General features: G+C 38.3%; 1 protein-coding gene across 1 annotated transcript in view; it reads left to right on the top strand.

Moving 5' to 3' along the window:
- The first annotated feature begins 925 nt into the window (after window positions 1-925).
- Window positions 926-23,328, top strand: part of LOC119657552 (NADPH--cytochrome P450 reductase) — a 43,275-nt gene continuing 20,872 nt past the window's right edge. Inside the window, exon 1 of the mRNA XM_038064505.1 lies at window positions 926-1,643. The gene's annotated coding sequence lies outside the window, so the exon portion shown is untranslated. The remainder of the gene's footprint in view (window positions 1,644-23,328) is intronic.

Here is a 23,328-nt window from a genome sequence, read left to right as displayed (position 1 = left end):
CGAGGGATCCGTGGATCGAAAACCTTGATTGCTCTCCATTTGGTTGGGTCCAACATCAAGTGAATGTGGACCTAGGATCTCTCACTATCCTAAACATTAATTTGGCTTTAGCCTAGGTTAGGCTCAAACTATTGCCGGTTTCACTTGGATATAATTCGCACCCTTGGCGTATTTTTGCGAATATATAAAGGAGCGTTTCCATCTGTTGCCACTTACGGTCACGCTGCTCCCAGGGCAGAGCTGAGGCAGCGACTGCACTGGACGAAACCGTTAGTCCCTATTTTTAAGTCTTAATTATTTCTAACCATATGGCGTTGCTACTTCAATTCTAATTAGGATATTGTTACCACCAATCGAAACCTCTTCTCTGTAAATTCGTTAATTCGAGGAAATTAAAATTAATGAAACTAACGTGCATTTGAGTAAGCAAACATTTCGGAATTATTATTAATGTGTTGTAGTATAAGGTAATGAAGAAAATGCATTTAGATAAGAACTTGCATAAATGTAGACACATGGTGTTCTCGTGTTGGTCGCCAATATTTTTTTTCAAAGCTCTCTATACTCGTATATACTACAGAACGGTACAAATTCCTCATTTGCCGCAATAAGTGCTATTCATTGATTTGCCAAGTGATTCATTGTTAATATCACTAACATCAAATTTGATATTAATATGATGAGTAAGCGGAGGACACCTTCTAAACTCAGCACAATTTCTTCTTCAAAATTTCTGCACAAATTTGTTAAAATTCTTTGAAAATGGAACATTTTCTGTACGACTCCCTGTAATATCTGATATTAAATCAAATTTTCCTGCACTCGCTTGCGTAGAAGCTAAAGCCACGATGTAAAGCCTTTATCTCAACCAAGTCTCTCGTATTCATGATTATTCCGCTTGTGTTGTCTCTCATATGTGGCTAGACTCTAGTACATAACAGAAGTGGCGAACTTTTCATATCACTAGCACCGCAATATTGCCGACCTCGTCGCCACCAGTTTCGATTCCGATCGGCACGATCGTTCGTGCTATTCGTGCAACGTAATTGAACTTCATATTGTATTATAACTTCGGTTCCTCAAGTCATTCCAATTCGATACTTGATTCCGGTCAGTTTGAGTTATACTGTTGTTGCGAATTATAACTGCAAAGTCGTGTAGTGTGTAGAAATTAGAAATTGACTTTAGTCAGTAACAAAAAACTCTTCCTCTTCTTTCTTTTACATTTACGGGCTTCAATGGTCCAGTAGTGTTTCTTTCTGAAGAGAAGAAATTTCCATTGCTGATCATCCGCTCGCTCGTATAATCGTCCATTCGCATTTCTAATACATTTTGTGCCTTTTCATCTCTGCATTTATTCTCGTAGTCGTTGTCGACGACTCATGAAGAAATTATACATCTTCTCGGTCATATAAAAGTGCAAAAATCACAATCGCGATTACTTTTAATAGAATAAATAGAAATACTTAGTGCATTCTAAATCTGTGATACAAATTTCGAAGTAATATTATTGGCAAACATACGTACGAACTAAGACCCGTCAGTATCTTCTGCTTGAATGACTACGAAAGTTATTGGTTGACCGTGATTTTGGAGTTACACGTATAACATCAATACAGACACCAATCCAGCAGGAAGCGGCAGTAAGTAAATTATCAATCTTTAGAAAGAAATTTACTTTCAACTCTCTGTACTGAGAAAATCTAGTGAATTCAAAATATAGTATTATTCATTTTACCGCAATTTAGAACCAATCTAGGTTCTAGTAAGAATTCGCCAATTATTCATGTGCTTATGCCTACGTGATCGTGCCACCCTTGTCGTATTGGACTTGTAATTAAAAATGAAAAAAAAGTAAATGAATTATGCAATTTTATTCACATTTTCCACGCGTCTATTAGTTTTGCAAGGTGTAGTTAAGCAGAGTTTAGATGTGTGTGACATTTTATGTATTTTTACGGTTGGTGAAGAAGTTTACCTGGAGGTCAAAGATCACTTTCAATGGCGACGAAATCGAAATTGATATGAGCTGTAATGTGGATCAAAATCCATAGAATATGAATAGTATTAGACAGACATTTACAGTGACAAACTGAGTAGGTTTTGAATGCTTCTTTGCTCGATGTGTTCAGTGTAACTCATAGAGACGTTTCAATTAGATGATTTACATGCAGTAGAATCTTTCATGAGCAATTTCGATTGATTCAGCTATCTCGCCTGGAATTAACTTAATGTTGTCTGCTTACTATTGAGGGGATCTGATGCATTGTATTCAAGACAGCTGCGACGTGCTGAGCAATTTGCTGTCTCCCATGTTATTTTTCTGAGATTATAGGATGATGAATTTAGAACTAATTGGTGACAATCCGTGGGTGTGAATAGACTCACAGCGACTTTATTTTATTTCATACCACCTTTCATATTTCACTCGCAATTTCCATAAATGTTGCCTAAGGTCAGTGTCATTTTCGTTTTATCTTTTGGGGGGTATGACACATACATTGAGTCGGTATTTGAACTTCGCATTCAGGCGTAAACTTATCCCCTCTCCATTCTTCTTTCCAAAGCAGGAACACATGTTCAGGAGATATTATTGAAACCGCCAAGACTGTATTTGACTTATGGCTATTGATTTATCAGCTTTTCATTAGTCTTAAGATTTTTACCCCACAAAATTTCACTTACCGATGTGCTAACTTGAATATTTTCCTGCTCACAAGTAGGTATGCTTAAAACACCCCCTGCCGCCAGGAGAACCCCGACCTCAAAAATAAGCATATGCTTTCGGGTGTTGACATATCCGATGAAAAAAAGTTTGGAGCGCGCATTTATTTACCATAACTTCCAAAAATTAAGCTCTGAAAAGGCGGGAAAATACAGAAGTTTGTTGAGGTGCATAGTGATGTTGGGATTTTAAAGTAAACTGTCTCAAATAAAAGTTGAATTAAAGTAAATATCGGAGATGTTTGAACATATCCACTGCGCCCTATGAGTAGGGGCCTAAGAATACACTCAAAATCTTCGCTGCTCGTCGTAAAAGGCGACTAAAAGGGATAGACATTTGTGAGTTGGTGGTTCACTGCAACCGAAACGTCAACAACGCTTCGCGTAGGGACTGATCTCACAGATACTATTTTTGGCTACCAAAAACAAACTATAATTGATTTCTGGAATATCAAGCTCTTCAACTAAGGTATTAAGTGTCTCCAGAATACTCGCTTTGTCCAACTCGAGTAAGAACTCCAACGATATAAACTAGACATTCTGGGTCTAAGCAACGTGCCTTTATGCTCTGCAAAACCAAGTGGTAGTATGTATGGATGTCGGATTGTTTCTGACGGCCATCGCAAGACGCGCTCTTTTGTCCTGATAGTCGGGTTCTGACTAGAAGATTCCGGTCAAGGTTAGGGAGCGTTACAATTGTACAATGCTGCATCAACGAATACTTCCGATATAATGAAGAAGATTGCTTTCAACAGGCAATTACATGCAGTTGGGGAGATGCTTCCTAGAGGTGACATTGTGATGGTGATGGGTGATTTGAATGCCAATGCTCGGAAATGTGATGGGGAAAACATGGTATTGGTGACCTTGGGATAATGGTGGGAGGTTTGTGTTTTGTTTGTTCGAACAGTTGGATTTCAACTAACGGACACCGTACTAGCAATCTGTCCAGTTGTCTTCTGAATGAGTGTAACAAAAGAGGCGCTCATATCGGCCTAGAATCACCATCTTATAATCGCTTCCGTTTGCTTGTGTGATGCGCACCCCTATTCCCACAGGGGTGGGGAGCAGCGACCTCCCAAGTTCAGTTCAAATGTCGCTTGTCAGTGAGGGAGCTATCTTGCTGATCGGATGCCAGATATATTGAGTAACCAGTCCGAGGATGTTGATGAACGTTGGGCTGAAACCAAAAATGATCTTTTCTCAGGGGCTATGCAAGTCGTGGAGCACGTGTCGAAGGGCGTTATAAAATCTGACTGACTGCGGAATCGTGGAAGCGACTTGATGAACGGAGGGGATTGTAGGCTCTATTAACCGCTGCGAGTGATGGCGATACGCAAAATGGAATAATTTCAGAAGTGTATACCCGTCACGTGTCCGGATAGCAAAGCTGTCGTAGCGGAAGATCGTAGTTCAAATCCCACTGGTGGTAGAGAGGTTCGCATTGTGACTGGATGTCGGATACAATTCGGCTCAGCTATGGATAGGTATATGAGTCAAATCACCACTGACCATATTGCCTCCTACAGTGTACGTCCTGAACACTTCAAGGCCCAGATCCAATTGCATTATCGCGCCAACGATTATTATAAACCTTTCGATGGTCCAGTGAAGGACGTTAACCGTCGACTCCTCATCCACGATGACGATCAGCTGAAGATGTAGAGGGAACATTTCACCAAGGTCCTTAACGGTATGACGTCCGGTGAAGTTCCGCTCCTTGTGGATGAGATGGCTAGTCGACGTAATATGCGCATGCAGGCTACTCCAGCGTTGCACTAAAACACAGAGTTATGTCTTGCTACACCTGTAGTTTCTGCATATATGTTCCCTCTACTCATAAGGAAATGCTTTTAATCTGAGACCTTTCCCAGAGAGCGGAAAAAGGGGGATGATCGCTAAGAAGAACACCCGCTGTCAGTGCAACAATTGGAAGGGAATGCGCGCGCTTTCTACCTAAACTAATCCTGGAACCCATCAAAAAACATTTCGAAAGCTTGATCGACAAAGAGCAGGCTGGTTTCCGCTCTTGATTCTCCTGCATTGACCACATCAACACCCCACGGATTATTTTAGAACAGTGTGCGATATTTAGATCTTCGCTTCACCTGCTCTTCATTGATTTTTAAAAGGCTGTCGACAGCGTGAACAAGGACTGTATTTCCTGCTCTACGCAGGAGGGGTACTCCGGAGATGTTAATAGCTATTATCAGAGTGACATATGATGGCGGAAAATGTGACATGCTGCATCGAAGTAAAATCTCAAAGAAATTTTAGTTCTAAAGCGAAGTCCATCAAGGTTTCATCTTGTCACCGATATTATTTCTTCTTGTTATCGGTGATGTTCCTCATGCTACCTAGTCTGGACAACGTGTAGGGGTTCAATAGACCGTGATATCTTTCTTCAAAAAACCTCGATTACGCTGATAGCAGGTATTTGGTCTTTGACCGGGTTATAGACCTTAGTTAAATGGCTATAAATTTAGAATGAGAACCAAGTAGAGTTGGACTAAAGAAATACACCAACAATACACCAAGATTCTCAATCTGACGGGTTATCGCACTCTTCTTATCTGCATTAATGGGTAAAGCATCGAAGGCAATGCCTAATTTGTATATATAGGAAATGTGGTTTCTGCCGACGGTGGCACCAAATTGGCTGTCGCCCGATGCATTAACAGCGCTAGATTCACGTTCACTGCTTTGTCTAAAATCAGTTATCTCAACAACGAGAATTTGGTTAGCGCACAAGTTTGTCACCAGTAGGCGATGTGATCGGAAGGAGGAAATGGCAATGGAGGGGAAACAATTACATAACTGGCTATGTCATGCAGTAGAGTCCACTCTCTCAAGATGGCCAACGAGTGAGTTGCCCAAAAGCATTTGACGAGCAGAAAAACAGTATAGAAGGAGTAGGGCAGGCTTCTCGGGAAGTCTTGGAAGGAGTTCAAGTGCATTTCAGTGAACCGTGAACAATGGTGCGTAGGTGTGTTTGGCGCGTTATATCCTACCAATAGAGCAACCATATTCATATATATTTTTGAACATTAGTTGATTTTCAGATCCAAACTTAAATGTTATGGGGGTGGTACGGTAGGAAAAGACAATTGATGCATATCAACCTCAATTCATCTTATTATGACGGCGTGACTTGTGACCTTGCGCTTGAATAGGAAATTTGGAACATCTTTAGTATAAAAATAGTAGTTATTTTTCGAAGACTGTTATTGTAAGTTTTGTTAGATTGCTCTACCGAAAGCATAGCGGGGAGTCCAGTGTGACCAGAAAATTGAATGCTTCTGAAATTATTATCGATGCTTTTTTGTTTAGCAACCTTTCAGTCTACTCCTTTCGTCTTCGCCAAATACATCCCGCCTCTATCCTACCCTTCTTTGATGATGTTTTCTAGCTTGCCACCATCAACTTTCGACTTAGTGGGAAATTTGCTCTTATTCGAAGAAAATTTCCCCTAATTTGCGGCAAATAGACTTTATGTATCTGCTCATGGTGACTTTCACTCCTCTGATTTATCATGTTACACATAATAGCATTTTTCTAACGATTACCATAGTGATAATTCAAAAATACAGGTTTTTGACGTGCACGATATGACAGTGCGATTACCGAGCTGCTTGACTGACTGTCAGTCTCCCGATCTCATATTCTTGGTTCAAATCACAGTTGCGTCATAGATATTTATGCTTTCTTTGTGTTTATTCGCTGTTGTAGGTTTATCTTATCATCTAAACGATATTAAGTGTGATGATAGTCGGACTGAAGCACTGAAGAATAAAATGGGGAAGAAAATAAAAAAAAGAGAGTTTATGGATGTCATATTCTGCACAAGAGTGAACAGGAGACATAATAACGAGCTCATGATCTTGCTATTTGCTTTTTTTTCGAAGGAGCTACGAGAAATCAGCAGTTTCTTCGCACTGCTCTGTGTCATGCAATTTTATGGCAATTGAGTCATGGGAAAAGCTATAATAGAAATGGTATCTGTTTTAATATGTCGTTTACACATCATTTTTGATTTTATATAAATTCGTCTGCTGGTGTCTGATATTTACGCCAACAACAATCTGATAAGAAGATGTTGATAATAATTAACAAAGGATTCAAGCTTTCGAACGATAGACCCAACCAAATGCCAAGACTAGATGTATTTCAATTTATATATATGTTTATCATAGTCTCCACTGTGAAGCATAGCGCGTTAACCACACCTAATGCCATCGTTGCCGGTTCAACACATCGGCCCGTACGCCGACTAAATCCTTCTTCATTGGTTATTGACTTAGGTCAGAATACCCCGATCACATGATGCATACATGAATTGACGAAAGCTTGAAGCTTTTCAGCAACGGCGGCGGCCACTTTCCATGTATTATTCCCATATAGCAACACAGAGAGAACACTGGCGCAGAATAGCCTCACCTTGATGTAAGCGTTGAGATAGCTGCATTTCCAAATTTTGGATAAGACCGTGGAAGCAGATTTAGCGCGGTTCATGCGCCGAGTGACATCAAGCCCACTGCCGCCGTCGACAGAAACAATGCTTCAAGAAGACTGAATACAGGAGGAGCAAATCAATTGTCTAGGGGGCACGGACTGTGATTGCGCATCGGTGAGATAGGGGCGAGGTAGCTAACTGGCTCGTAGCCCTTGTGGTTAATGGATTGGTGTGTTGATATGTCAATGGCATCTAGATGGTTTTCTTGTGTGTATTTTTCCGTCTTCAGTATAACTCTACTTGCCTCCCTTTTCAGATTCGGAGTCCTTTGGCCAAGGTTTATGAAACCTATGACTGGAATCGTGAGGTTCTCATTATTGTACCAATTGGATATTGTAGGGAGTTTTAAATAGTGATATTCTATGCATATTTAAAGCATTCAAGCTTTCGAATGAAAAGGTTCAGATCAGTAAAAAAATCTGACATAAAAATCAACGCTGTTATGAATTCGGCTTCGTCTCAATTTATCAAAATACTTTTATGATTCTCTACTCAAACTTCCTCTAGCTATCGGACGACATGCTTGAGATGGTTTTCTTCGATTCTCTTGCATTATTTCAATGGACGCTTGCATGATTTCGATGGACCAAATCGAATGAATAAACTAAATGCGAAGTAAATAAAAATAAAAATTCGATCGATTTTCTGAATTAAAAAAACTTGTGAGCAGCTTTTCACTGGTTTTTACTATACTCTCCGCTTCCTAAAATAGATATATAGTTTATGGCTCTGCCCATTCCAAGGTTGTGTATCTGTGGAAATTCCAATTTCGAAGTTCGTTCTTTATGTGAAGTTTATTTTCAGCGTTTCGAATGTCCGAGAATCATTAACAAATATGTAGCGGAATTTCTAAATCAACAAACGTGGCATTTTATCCAAAGCAATTCACTATTGATCCGAAGAGTCAAAATTCATTCATTCATTCATTCGTGTGCCTGCCCAAACGACATCTTGGACTTTTCCAATGTTTTACTGTAGGTGCTGCATTTCCCATTTCTGCTGGACTTTGTGCGGTGAAGTCCCTCCCAACAATATTTTTCGAGAAAGGTTCGAGCCTTCTGTGGATTATTTTTGACAGTACTTTAGTAATGACAGCCGGATTTGTCAGCTTTTTAAGGTCGTTTTTTTAAGGAGGTGCAAGTCTTCAAAAGATACTGATCTATGTGTGCGGTTTTTACTCGCAGTTCCCTTTCTACTCCATGAAACTACCTTTAGATATTACATCACGGGGAGGACGGGTAGCTTGTTTTGGCTAGGTCTTCTTTCTTCTATGCGCGATGTTCGTAACCGCGCCTTGCTGATCTCTTCTGCTTTTCACAATTTACTTTGGATCATTGGATCGCATCCCAATCTTTCTGGCAAGTTACCGTTTTCCGGACAAAATTTTCATTTAGTGTTTAAGTCAAGTTCGTCTACGAACTTCGGGTATTGGAAGAATACGTGCGATGGGTCCTCCGAAATCCCATCGCAGCTTGGCCAATCAAGTGAGGTGTCTAATTTAAACTTATACAATGTTTCATCTTCCATGGTTCATCAGAAACAGAGTGACATTATAATTGATCTCACCATGCTTTCTCTGTAGCTACTCGCCGATAGTAGGGATTAACCTGTGTGTCCAACAACCGTTATTGAGTGGTCCAAGCGCTGTTGTCATCTAGTTATATATCTTTCCCTTTAGGCTTTTTTCGCTTCCGATAAAGAAGAGATGGACTTGATGTTATATATGTTCATCACCTCGTCTGCTAAGATATCAATTGGCACGATTTCCTAGATGACAAACGTGCACCATCTTAAACGATCCGAAAAGCAGAATACATCTTTAAGGCTATTCTTCTGTAGGTCGCACTTAGTTTGTGTGCGTTACATTAAACATCACCTGGATGTTTACCAGCCTTAGAAGCTGTGCCAACTTGTTCCGTTGATGCAGGAAAGATTCCATCAGACTTGCACGCTTCGAACAACTCAGCGAACATGTCCAGTCTGTATTTCACGGTAAGCTTCACAGGTTTATTCGGCATGCCGTCCAGACCTGGAGTTTTACTGTTGCCTGCTTGTCTGTGGTTACTATCGGAATTCAAGTCACATGTAGAGATCTCTGAAACCCCTGGATGATTTGGTACCCGATCTGTGGAGATAACCGACCTCTGAATCATCTCATCACAATTCTATAGGCCTTCAATGTTTGTCTGTCATACGCACTTTTGTCAGAAACAATTATATGTTGGAAATATTGGAACTGTGAACCCAAACATATACATTGTTGACCTTAAAGCGGATCCCCATACAGCATACACCAAATATGGCTTGATGGGGTATCAAATGTAAAGTCTCGATTAATACTTTCCAAATCAGATATCAGTTTTAACACCAGTTGCAAAGGAGGGAGAGGGCTGGGAAAGACAGAAAGAGGTCACTTACTTTAAGGGAATGTTCTCCGAATGTATTCAACTTAAAAATCTTAAAAAGATCATAGTGCTGCCTCTATACGACGTCCCTAACCTGGAAGACTAGTTGATTCATCTCTCTCGTGTCTGCTGCTTTGCATTGCCCAGAGGTTACCTGCGTGAAGGTGAGAATAGGATAGTAGGGCTGTAGGCGTTAAGTCAGTGTGCGTTATCCAGTTTTTCGTTGAAGATTACAGTGCTGAATTTCGGTCTTAACACTATCGCCTGAACCGATTTGTCGGACCGTCAGGAAAGAATTGGGAAATGTGAAATATTTACTTAAAAAGTTATTCTGGTGCCATAATAATTAGACTACGGTATGCAGGTTCATAATTGCAATGCTCAAATTAAATAGGCTGTTACGAATATCCATTTTTCCTACATATCACATTTATTCTCATTACTGCTAAAGGCTTTGTGCTCCATTCTGTCTGGTTAATGTATCGTTATTAGTAAACAATATTTTTTTCTTCTCCTTACACTTTCAACTCGATTATAGTTTGGCAAGTTCTAGGGATCAGAATTCAAAGTTTGCAAGCAACTTCCGCGTAATCGTGTCGCGTCTTCTTTTTTTAAATATTTTCTATTCTTTATTCTTTTGATCTGATGACTTCATCCATTGCCAGCAATAATTCTCCAAGTTTTCCCACCTTGTCATACTGCTAGTGGCACGACTCCACAATCGGACTCAATTATCAGTTGTCCATGAGGCTGGTCATAATTTCACTTGTATAGAGTCATAAAATGATCACAAAATTTGCTTACTGGTGTAATTTATGCATATCAATGGGTAAAAATATACTTCTATGGCAGTATAGAGGTCACGCGTGATTATTTTTTGTAGCTAAAGGAGAGCCGGGGTTATTTAAGAATAATTTGTAATAACATGAATATTTTTTTAATATATACCGCAAGTTAGCAACATCACTTGAGAAAGCCACTCTTTTCCTTCTAGGTTCTTGATTCTTTTCCAAAGTATTGATGCGTCGAAAATAGCTTCGATGTTTTACTTTCAATTTATCGGATAGAATTTCAAGGATTTCTCTTTGTATCGGAGTTATAGACGGGAAGCTGGTATTACGTGTGTTCTTACATCTTTTTCTCATCCCATTGAATGTTCTTCCATGTTCTATCTATTACTATCAGCAACAAATTCTAATGAAAAAATAAAACAAGTCAGGAAACCGAGAGCTAGACGCTTCAGGCATAAAAGTTAGTTAAATATTCAACTGTGTGCTATATTTTAAAGATCCATTTACAAAAAAAAAATTGATCTGCAAAACGCTCTATTGATAATAGTCTAAACTAGACGTTTCCCACTACGAGTTCCATATTATTCACAAATGTGACGAAGTTAACCTTCAACAGATACAATCAAGTCGGGAAACCGGAAGCTGGACGCTTCAGCTATGAAAGGTTTTGTGTATTTCTTATATAAAGACATTTCAGTGTGCATTTGCTCCATTAGTACGTAGCACGTAATATATGCATATATTATGTGAAAGTATCTACTTTCGGATAACATTGACATTCATAGTCTTGAATTTGCAAAGGAGCGACAACTTTGACCTATTATAACTTTGTTAGTAATAACGCGATTTCCGGCAAACTTAGTAGGATCATGCTCTATGTTATAGCCCACATTACTATATTTCGTGGTTCTAGGGTGAACTTAAGGAGGTTTGCAGCCAATTACTAAACATTATATCGTTATACTATTATTAACTTTATTTGAAAGGATATTGGTATGGAGAGTATTTCGGATCCTAGGTACCATATAGGAGCAGCCTCTTCATTTGTTTTTCAGATTTTTCGGTTGTATAGTTTCTGAGAACGGGTCCCTTAAAGAAATGTTCAATTTCGACTCCCTGCACTCCCCACTTTTCCAACGAATTGTAAAACTAAGACCGGCTTCGGAAAGCGCTTATCGTGATCTTTCATTTGATTTGGGGTACATGACTATATTTGGTGCAAAAAAAATTTACACCCTCTTTTGCAGGTAAAAGGGTATAACTCACTGTATTCGTGAGCGTTCATATTTCCGACCTTTCCACCAAATTTGGTGTCAATCGCTACAACCGTCTCCGAGAAAAATGCGTGTTCAGACAGACAGTAAACCGATTTTAATAAGGTTTTGTTTTACACAAAATTTTGACGCTAATAGTCGGATTTAAATGAAATTTTGCATGCGTATGAGCGATACTGTCCCTATCCCCGTGCATTTAGTATTCTTAGGATGAACTTAAGGGCGGTTTTCAGTCAATTTCTAGAAGTTGTTAATATACTATTAGGAAGTCTATTTAAGCAGATATTAAGGCTTAGATTTCATATAAGTGTTTTACACAAAACCTTAAAATAGTCATGAACGTCTTCTGGTATTTTTGGAAGTTTTTTCAAAAATAGTTCGACCAGTTTTCATCAGGTCCTTCATTTCCCAAATATATTTCTGTGGCACTGAATAGCATGCCTACATTTTTCTTCCTGTTAATTTCCCCTCATAGCATTTTACTTCTCCATTCAAAACAACTTTTTGCGTATTTTTTTAATTTGCGAGTTCAAATTCCAGCTATAATCTGTAGATTTCTTGGTAGTCATGAATGGTCAGTTAATATTATTTCCGTCTTTCAGTTTTGCACGTGCTCGTTCTGTTTTCATATCTGTATTTCCCGAAACTTTGTTGGTTGAGTAATTTATGCTAGACTCAAAATGTAGTTTTAATTGCGATGTATTTATTTTCGATTGTGTTTCCATTGCGATATTCATTGATAATTAAAAGATTTTGAGTCAGTTAAGGTGTGTGTGGGGTGTGGTTAGTCAGATCTTTTATTTACCCATAAATAATTTCGCCACATTGTCGGGCCGTTGCCCTTTATACGATGTTTGTTCAACTCGCAACAAATGGATTTTATACATATCAAATTGCTTAATCAGTCAACGTAAAGTTACGGAAAATAGTCTAGCCTAATCAAGTGCAGTTTCCATGTTACTCGTTAGTTGTGTGAGCAGGTGTTACTGATATGAAAATTTCAAATAAACTTTCCTCACAACAAATGATTTTATTGCACATAATTACCATCGGTCAGATTCCAACGATGCACTATTAAATCACATTCGAGTAATAATTGCAGGAAATTTGAATTATTTCCGTATAAACAAAGCACCTAATACCAAGCACTGATTATAATTAGCCTCAGTACTCATTCCATTAATGAATGCTCAACCAGTAACTTACCCTGCTATTTACGACTGTACTTACATACATACGTATGACCACGATTGAAATTAAGTATGACATGTGTGTTTGCAGAATTTTCTCTATTTCTATTACGAATCAATCGACCATTTTGCTGATATAGGAATGCATACTTATGTGCATTTTCTACCACAAACAACATCACGTCTAGATTTTCATTTGATAGATAACGAATTTTTACACATTTTTACTATCAACTCGTGCATGAAATAACTGCGTTATCGCCAGGTAAAATTGATGTGGTTGAATGATAAGGTGGCACACACAAAGAGTTCTTTGCAGATAAAGGATTTCATTGCCATAGTTCGCGGGGTATTTGATATATATCATCTACTCCACGTGTGAAAATTCCTACTTTTATTACCATTTTCATAAATGTTAAGAAAAAAAATCTGCGTGTGTACTATAAGCAAATTGTGAAAGTTTGTTATCGTAGTACACAATAGTCTTATATAATCATTTATTTACAAAAGGGTTGTTTGTATAGCCTGCTAGCGTATTTCCGTTTTCTTTGAGATGATATTTGACCAACCTCGCTCGTTGAAACTAATTAATCTCAGTCTTTATTGGGACGATAATGAATTGTTAAATCCAAAGTAGCCACATGCGCATGACCCGGCTAGGAAAAACAATATCAAATATTCAGTTTGAGACTATCTGCACGCTCTACTCTGTCTATAACGATGAGAATAAATCACTCCAGAGATAAACATTGTGTAGTCTAGGTAAATATTTTTGTTTTATTATTTGCTATTGGAACTTATTTTACCGAAAAAAACGAATTTATTATTAAACTTTGCTCTTTATTATTCTCTCAAGGGAATGTGCATAGTCCTGAAGAATTACTATTCCCGTTATCGCTTAAGCATTACTGCCTAATGATATATTGCTAAATAAATATGCAAGTGCAAAAACCGAGACAGAGCAAAAATAGACAAGAGTGCATCGCATCTTGAAGCTTTCAACTGACAAAAGCAACCAATTCCATTTACTAGTAAATGCACCTATTATTGACAGTCTAAGACTCTTACTAGGTGTTTCCATGAAATATAATCAATTCATTATCAACATCTCTCCCAATTTCAAAGAGTCCGCATAGTAATCACCTCGGGCTTGGGTCATATCCCTGTCATTCTGGGTGAAACTAAATATTCTTGCTACCATAACTTCATATAGGATAGGCGGGTATCGGTATCCGCCTAATTTGCGCTTTGGTGCACTGTTTTCATGTCATAAAAGCGAGTCCAGTCGGCTCAGATTTTCAGAACCAGCTCAAAGCTTCCACGAAGGATAGTCGGTCCCCCACCCTGCGATTAGCGATATCTTTGAGGTCGTCAAAGAATTGTTTAACCAGCGGCTGCAGCCTGGCTTTAGCTAGACTTGGGCAAAGGAAGTGCCTGAGTGGCTCTCCCTCTTCTTCGCAGCTTCTGCAAAGCGAATAATAGGGTATGCCGTGTTTGACGGGATGGTCCTTTATAGGCCAGTGCCCCGTTAAGACCGTCGTAGTCTTATACAAGGCCTTAATGACCGACTGGCTCTCAGAATGGCTATGTTACGCATTCGTATCGCCTATACGTCCAACTGGAATACACTGGTGAATCCTGAAACAACTCGGCTACACTGTGTCTATCCGAGAAACCCCCACAGACTATTTTAATCCGTCAGTGAAGAATATTGTCATAACTTTATAGTGCGTCCCCGATTCTCCACTCTGTCCTGGTTGGAAAGCCCACAGCAAAGTTCCCGATGAGGCTCGGGTTGCGTAGTCCGTTGAGAACGCACAGAGCTCCCGAGGTACTTCGTGTAGGTTGTTACTATGACTATAGGGCTTCGCTGTCCAACATCTGGACTCACGTGGTCTAATAGCATTGCACGCTACAGGGTATTTAATATGGAGGTCCAGGTAGAGAAGATATAGGAATGCATTGAGGGCTCAGCGCCCGCCGTTATACAATAGAATCATAAGTTAGAATGGGGTAAATCAGGGCTGTGTACATCCAGAAACCCCGGCAGAAAACTCCATTTCCTTACAGGCCTCCTTAATCCTCAATTCAATTTTCAGTCTCCAATTTAACTTGTGATCCAGGATCACACCCAGATAGCTTTTCATTGGAGGAACGAACTTTTCTCATTTAGCTGTGAAGGTGGAATTCGAGTACTCCTGTTTTGGTGGTAAATAAATGGATTTATGCCGGGTCCGCATGTTGGAGCCCACAAGTCAGGCACACATTTCCTTACGCGGCCACCATTATTTTACTCATAACCACCACCATCTATAATCATCACTATTAACCGGAGCACTGGAAAGATGGTACCACGTTGGGACGTCCCTCTGTTCACAGAGGGACGTCCCAACGCAAAGATAACAGATAAAATAATCGTGGAACGCATCAAAGTATATATTGAAAGCTTGATCGACAGAGAGCAGGCTGGTTTCACTCCGGATCCTCCTGCATCGACATGCTATGGATCATTTTGAACATTGAGTGGAGATTAGATCTTCGCATCTCGAGAAAGCTTTCGACAGTGTGAACTAGAAGTGCATCTGGAGTGCTCTATGCAGGAGGGCATTCCAGAGAAATTAATAGCCGTTATCAGAGCGACATATAATGACGCAAAATGTCACGTGCTGCACCGATGTAAAATCTCGGAAAATTTTGAGGACAATGGCGAAATGTGCCGGGATTGCATCCTGTTACCGATATTATTTATTTCTTTTATCGGTGACATTCTCCATGCTATCTTCTCCGGAGGACGTGGAGGAATTCAGTAGACTATGACATCTTTCCTCAAACACCTCAACTATGCTGATGGCATTTGTTTGCTCTCCTACTGGGTCATGGACCTTGGCCAAATGGCTCTGGAGGCAAGTAGAGCTGGACTGAAGATAAACACCAACAAAACCAAGGTTCCCTGCCTGACGGGTCATCGCACTCTCCGTATCAATTTGATTTGTACCTGCATATCTAGGAAGCGTTCTTTCTGCCGACGGCGGCATTGAACTGGATATTCCCCGACGCATTAACAGCACTAGATCCGAAATGGAAATGCATTTATCTCAACACCAAGATCAAGTTGAGACTGTTCTGTGCTAGTGTTCTTTCTGTGCTGCTATTTGGAGTAACGCATGGAAAGTGAACAACCCTTCGTGGACACCTGTTAACGTCGTATCATCGGAGTGTGCTAACACTAACATAAATGAAGAACTCCGTCGGTGCAGGCGTGGCACTCATACGCACTGTTATCGGAAGGCGGAAGTGGCAGTGGATAGGTCAGACGTTCAAGCGGAGCCTAAGATGGCCGACGAGTGGTGATAGATCGTAGATCTAGCCATTCATTGCTCTAATTTAATACCAAAGTATTGTCAGGACTTCATTTGAATTTCAAACCTCCTATTATCACCTTAGTAAAACCTCTCCAATGCTGTGGTGGGTTGGTGCATGAAACCCAGAAGTTCAACAAAAAAACATACTGACCAAGGGTGTAACACGTTCCCAGAATACAATATTTCCATAATGAAATCATTTTTACTATAAAAGGAAATTTCTTCGTTTGTACAATGGACCGTGGGCAAGAATTATGAGTTTTCCATTGCTGACTTTCCGATGACTAGATTTTCTTGAAGTTAGCAATTTAGTTCGCATCATCAAAAGGGTGCTGATGTTAACATCCTCCCGCCCAAAATTGAATTAACACTACCTCCAGAAGCGAGATTACTTTCAAGATTATGGTTAAGGATTATTATTGCATAATCTATTCACATATAGGTGTATCTACGAATAAACACAATTTAGATTTTTACTATATTTTCGTCAATGAAAATTCATTGGCGCCATGTTTCGCTTATGTAACATAGTTTTCCCTGTGGGGTGTTCAATTTTGCAGACGTGTAATGATATTCATTTCGCACAACAGCTGAATCATTCCAACAGTGCAAAATTGAAGTTTTAAGATAGCAACAATGAATAAATAGCTTAATCTTTCACATAGTCTAAGTGCTTTTCCTGTAATTTCACTATCAGTTACTCACAGCCAATTGATTATTGTTATTCACAATGAAAGCTAGTCGCTAGTAAGGGAACTTTAAAACAATAAATCAAAGAGCAACTTGTTGGTAATTAGTAATGAATCTAAAATAGTTCCATTTGATTTTGATGTATTTTTGAAAAATTGAATTTTTGGCAGGTCATTAAATTAACTCAGCAATTTATGGAAAGTAAATTGTCTTGAAAACAGAAATAATTTGCAAATGTGACACCATTGCATGTCTATAATAATATTTAACATTGTCTAGAGGGGCAATTAGTATAGATAAAACTTAGAAGCGATTATACTACAGTATTTGTTTGTTGCGCTTTTTTTTTATAAATTATTATTACTATTCATTGTAACCGCCTTTTAATTTAATATAGAATCACTTTGTTTTCATTTATCATCAATCATGTTGAGACATAGTGCGTACTTTGGCCGATCTTGACCTTGGATACTGTTTTGGATAAGATAGACTTTATTGAACGCAAAAACATTTCCTGGTGAGTATCAATGTGGACAAAAAAGACGTGGGGTGGTATTCAGCGAAAAAATTGATTATGGTTCTATAAAAAAAACGAAATCTTATTTACTGTGTGTGTCTATTACAAATGATAGTGGAAGCCAAACAAACTATAACTAACAAAGTTATAGTAATGCACACGTGTATATTCTATGTGAATTCATTGAGGTATAAACACAGAATGACAGAATCACATTACAATGATTGACTTGAGTCATGAACATACTTAAACCAGTATGCAATTGCAGTTCTGTGATTTGCGATATGAGAAGATCACAAAACCTTTCATATCTGAAGCGTCCAGATTTTATTTTCGGCTTGTTTCTTATTAATGCGAATAAATGCCGTCTGGAAATGGAGGAGTGTGCGATGGAGGGGAATAACAAATCCTGAGAAGGGGCGTGATCACTGAGGCTAGCAAATGTGGCAGGGCTATTCACTCAAGCCAATTTTGGTAAGACATACAACAGTTAACAGACTGCTGTATGTAGTTACAAAACTCGATCCTTCACAAATTATGTATCCATTCATCCACGAAAGGGCTCGAGATATAAACTCGTTAGTCTAATCGGAACAGTGTCATTGTTCTCAAGGACTGTAGTTGATAATTAGGTTGAGAACAAAGCTTTTGTAAAAGTTATGCGATGGGTTCTCGTTAGTATTCTGATACAAATCCGCCATAAAAGTACTAATTGCATTAGAAAATGCGCCAATGGTGGGGAAATTATGGCTGACGCAACAGTACATAAAACACCAAAGATTCGAGAAATTAAAATACAGACGCTCGTAAAATTTCTACTAATGCGTATACCGATGTTACGAGAACAACTTGTTCTCTTCCTTAGTCAAGGTGTCTGAGGCATTATGAAAGGAGACAAGTTGTCCCCCGAATATCGACATATGTGTTAAAAATTTCTACTAACAACGAAAACAGTGTCTCTAATTTAATTTCTTTACTTTCTTGGCTAGAGATATCGTAAATACCCATTAAGGACCGAACGTTCTATAGTTCATTTTGTTACATTGCAGTTGGTTGTCTTACTCCAGAATTAATATTCGTCATTTTCACGACCTAATTGCTAATTCTTTGCAACGTTCTTATTCCGCGATTTACTATGCCTATTTCAACATTTTATTATTTATTACGACAAGTTTGCAGTCTTACTAGTCGTAACTATCAGTGATAACAGCTACACATATAACATTGAAGCTTAGACTTTGCGTGTTGTAAATTGCAAAGATAATGCAACAAATTGTTGCGAGGTCGGTAATGATAAGTGAAAATAATACAGCAAAATAGATTTCAATATGAGTTAGCAGTTTAAAACATGCTCTTCCTTGTATCTATTATAAGTATGAATATAAATATCACGTATCAAAATAACACGTAGACGTAGGTCGATTTTGCGCTACTTGCAAAATATTGTCATTTATCAGCCCGTTAAAACAAAGGGAATTCTGGTCAAGTGGAAGAAACAATAGTTTTGTTGATTTAACAAAACAAACAAATGCATGTTAATTTTTTTGAGTAAATTCCACCTGCTCTAAAACATAGAAAAAATATTTGGTGTCAATTGACTTTAAAAAGGAAATAAAGCAAATTTTTCGGCATATAGTCCGAAGAAAAATAACTAAACAAGATGTTTTAGCAACGTGAAAATCTAAAGAAAGGGTCTTCATATAACCAAATAATTTGGTTTATCTGTAATATTACAATCAAACTGCAACACTACGAATAAACAGACAAAAATCTTGCCGCTGCCCCGAAAGTAACCATTTTTAAACATCAAAATGCTTTTTTATTAAAATATCAATGGAAAATATCTTTATAATACCAATACACGTATTACACGTATAAGTAAAATTGGTCATACAAATCAGCGGGAATAATGTTACTCAATCTAAAATCAAGTTATAGTATTCAACCCATATGTCCAGTGGGATAATTTCTTGGTAAGAAATTCATTCAATTCACAAAAATTACGCAACCGCTTGAATGTAGATTATATTTGCATTTTTGATTAAATTGATAGTTGATAGTAAAATAGAGTCTCCCTATATGATTATTTGATCTATATTCGCTCTCCTTCATGTTTCTATTGCTAGTTGTAACAGACCATATACCCTCTTAGTTGTAAAGTTCTGGATTCATAAGATTCTAATAATATTCCTGGATTTCTCATTTTTATGACCGTGCGGTAGAATATTGCGCCAGATGTTGGATGTTTATGGCGTATGAGTTTAGGATGCAATATCGGGGTATCATGTTGGTATTTCCTAAGCAAGAAATAATGTTTCAGTCATTATTAAATATGGAGTGTGTTTGTTGTCCTTTAAATTAGAACAATTGAATTTTTTCTATCTTTAGCAGAATTTATTAATTTTAATCTATTTACGGTATTTCGGGAACTATTTAATCCCTTCTTCAGGGTAAGATCTTAAAAATCTTCTAATTGTTTTATCCTATTTTAAGAGTTGATTGACTTCACTGCAATTACATGAGCTGGTTTTTTTTAATAGAGAGTTCTATGTGCTCGAAGGATTTTTTCACATTGTTTTCATCCAGGCATACATTTCTAAGATGATGGATGGCCTTTTAAATTCGCTATGTAAAAAAATATAGTATATTTGCCTGCCTATCTGGGTCTGTCACACTCACTTGTCTCGAAAACGGATCCGCCAATTAGAACGCAATTTGGTGAAGATGCAGGATCTACGCATACAGGCAGTGGTATGGATTTGTATGAAGGAAGTTTCAAGTTGTGCTCTCCGTTAATGCAAAAGGGGGTATCCTTTTTTCCCCAAATATATTCGTGTGAGATATCTAATGAAAGCGCTCATATAGTATTTCTTCTGTTATGTATGTCGTTTTTTTCGGCGAAAAAATAAATTTCGTTTTCTTAATGCCGAATAAACAGTTTTTATTGCTCATATACCGGTATGCCAAGGACCAATTGTTCTCTTTCTCAGTGAGTTTTTATCTGAACTGCTTATAAGCTGGTCCGTATTCCTAAATAACTAAATTTAGACCTTAATTGCTAGTTAATTTTAGTACTTACATAATTAACCCAAAAAGCCAACTATTGATGTTTTCTAAATCACTTTTAATACTTTTATCCTCTCGTATCTTGCAACAAAAACTCGGTGTTTAGAAAACAAAATAATATATGGAACCGGACGGCACGTGCTATCAGTTCAGTGAAATGTGGGCCGGGGTTCTTATTCCTCACATATTATCTCCCTGTTTGGACACAGATTTAATCACGTGCCTTGATTCAGGAGTCAACAAAACAAAACCCACCTAGGGTAAATTACTCTAATAAAGACTTGAAGTCTCGAGGCGGAGTGATACCACCGAGAATTTCAATCCCAAAGGAGCTAAAATGCCTAACGGCCAGATATGGGAGCGGCCTAACTCACAAAAACCTAACGTGCAAGCAATGGACGGGGAAGCATCAGCTGTGAGCCGATGCGGACATCTATGCGACGAGCGGCTCCCGTTTTCTTCTCTTCTTCAGGGGTGCAGATGATTTGGTTACCACAAATGGTGCACACCCCAACTTAATCGTTTGCCAGCGAATATGTCCGTATTACGCAAATTAGTTTCTTTCTTCTCTCTCTCTCTCTTTGAGTTTTCTGGCCACAAGCTTGTAGATATGATGGAGAAATGTCGCTCCAACAGCTCTCTAAATTGGGCACTTTTGGAGATGCACCAGCAATTCTATTGAGAATTTTCTCTGGATTTATACGAATAGTGTCATATTTATGGAAGTTAGACTTGATATTTTAAGCTAAATTTTCGGATATGACGACATTAGGGTTTCTCAAATATGAAGAACCGATGATATGAAGAACGATTTACTTGATTATCTTTCTACTTGTGCTCCAGGGTTTCTCGCCGTGCTATCTTTATTGGCCGAAAGAAAATTTTATACAAACGCTGGGAAAAATATGTCGTATTGGGCTTAAGGAAAAGAAGTTTCATGTTTTCCCTTTCGCAAGTTTGAATCACTGAAACTTATTAGTGATGTGACTACTGAGATTGTCGCCTTTGGCACACATCATTCTCGTTGTCAGTTCGATAGACAATTTATCGGAAAAATGCAACCTATAGTTTTCTGGTTAGTTGATCCCTTTACGAAACAGTATCCGTTTAAAGCAAAAATCATCCGTTAGATTGCTTTCAATGTAGTTTATCATATTTTCTGGTGGAATTCTGGTCAGTGTCTGCTTTAAGTGATCAAAATATGCTGCCAATGAATGCATCCCAACTCCAGCTTTTGTTTTGCAGATATTTTGGCATTTATTAACGGTGAAATCATTCTTATGCCAGTTAATAACTGCATAATATTAGTTTTTACTCAGCAAATTATAATTAAATTGCCTTGCGATCTTCCCCATTTCAATTAAGTATTCTACTATCTTCCATATCTTTCATAATTTTCGTATGGACAGCTGCTTATAATTCTGAATCATAGGAGTGTTTTGAAAAACAGCTTTTTCAGCAATTGTAGGAAAACAAATGGTAGACGTGAGATTAATAAGCGAACTCCAGGCTAGTAAAAACTGAATATAATTTTGTAACCAGGTTATATGGCCACAATTGCTTGCTACATTGGTTCCGTATCCAAAGGCATAAAAATATCAAGCGGGCAACCATCTTGTTATGCCTCTTCGGGATGTGGCCGATGAAAGAGCGTTTTTATTGCTAGCGCAATATTCTCAGGTGGATTATTCAAGGCATCTGCTGTCCGATCAGCAAGTTAGCCATTGTCGGACGACAGCCGGATCATATATGGTCGACGTTGAACTTGAGGAGTCCCAATTTCCCAACCCTGCAAGCGTCATGTACTATTATTAACTTAATTTGAATAAATATCGATATGGGAGGTATTTCGGAGTATAAGTACTAAATAGTGCCAGCTTCTTGATTTTTTTCAGATTTTCGTTTGGGTAGTTTCTGAGAATGGGTCCGTGACAGAAATGATTATTTTCGACCCCCCACACTCCCCGCCTTTCCAACAAATGTCAAAACTAAAATGGCTTAAGGAAGTACTAACTGAGCCCTTTGATACCCCATATGACCATATTTGGTGAACAAAATTTACACCCCCTTTTGTTTGACCTGAGGCCTGAAGAAGAGTAAGATTTTGATTGCGGCTCTAGGTTTACAAGAGTCGGGTTTCTAATTCCAATGTTCAGATATATATTGTTTTGCGATTTTCCTCTCCATTCTAGGATTTCAAATTCGTCATGGTGCAAATCCAACGCACCATGCTTTCGGACACGTGATTACTGTTATTTTCTATGCAATTATTAAAAAAACAAACATATTCTCGATGCCACTATGACTTATCATAATTCGCAAAGTGTTCAAAAATCGAAAGTAGCCAGACACCATAAAGTGGTATTTGAAGACACCGTACAAAGAATTTACGTTTACAGACTGATAAGACAACCCGGATGCGAGCAAAATGTGCTGTCGCTTAGATTACATCTCAAAGTATATAAAAGCTCTTTGCCGGCGTTTTTGTGCATAATTTTCAGAAAAGAATTTATACTTTATGTGATTGGTGTCGCTCCATGAGGCGAAGACAAAACCAAAATAATTGAAATCTGTTTTATAGAAGTCAAGAAATTTCAGTTGAAGAGAAACAGCCAACTAGTTGGATGGAAAAACAGCCCCACTCGCTTTAAATAATACCGAAACACTGCGATCATTAAGCACCTGCAAATCTCCTAGCTGCAACCAAATGGATTTAGGAAAATATAAAATTCGATTTCTTTAAATATGGGTTTACCCATGCAATATCAAGGGGGCTCACACATATGATGGTGTAAC

Source organism: Hermetia illucens, chromosome 5 (genome assembly GCF_905115235.1).
Source record: "Hermetia illucens chromosome 5, iHerIll2.2.curated.20191125, whole genome shotgun sequence".
Lineage (NCBI taxonomy): Eukaryota > Metazoa > Arthropoda > Insecta > Diptera > Stratiomyidae > Hermetia > Hermetia illucens.
This window is presented reverse-complemented; position numbering and strand designations above follow the sequence as displayed.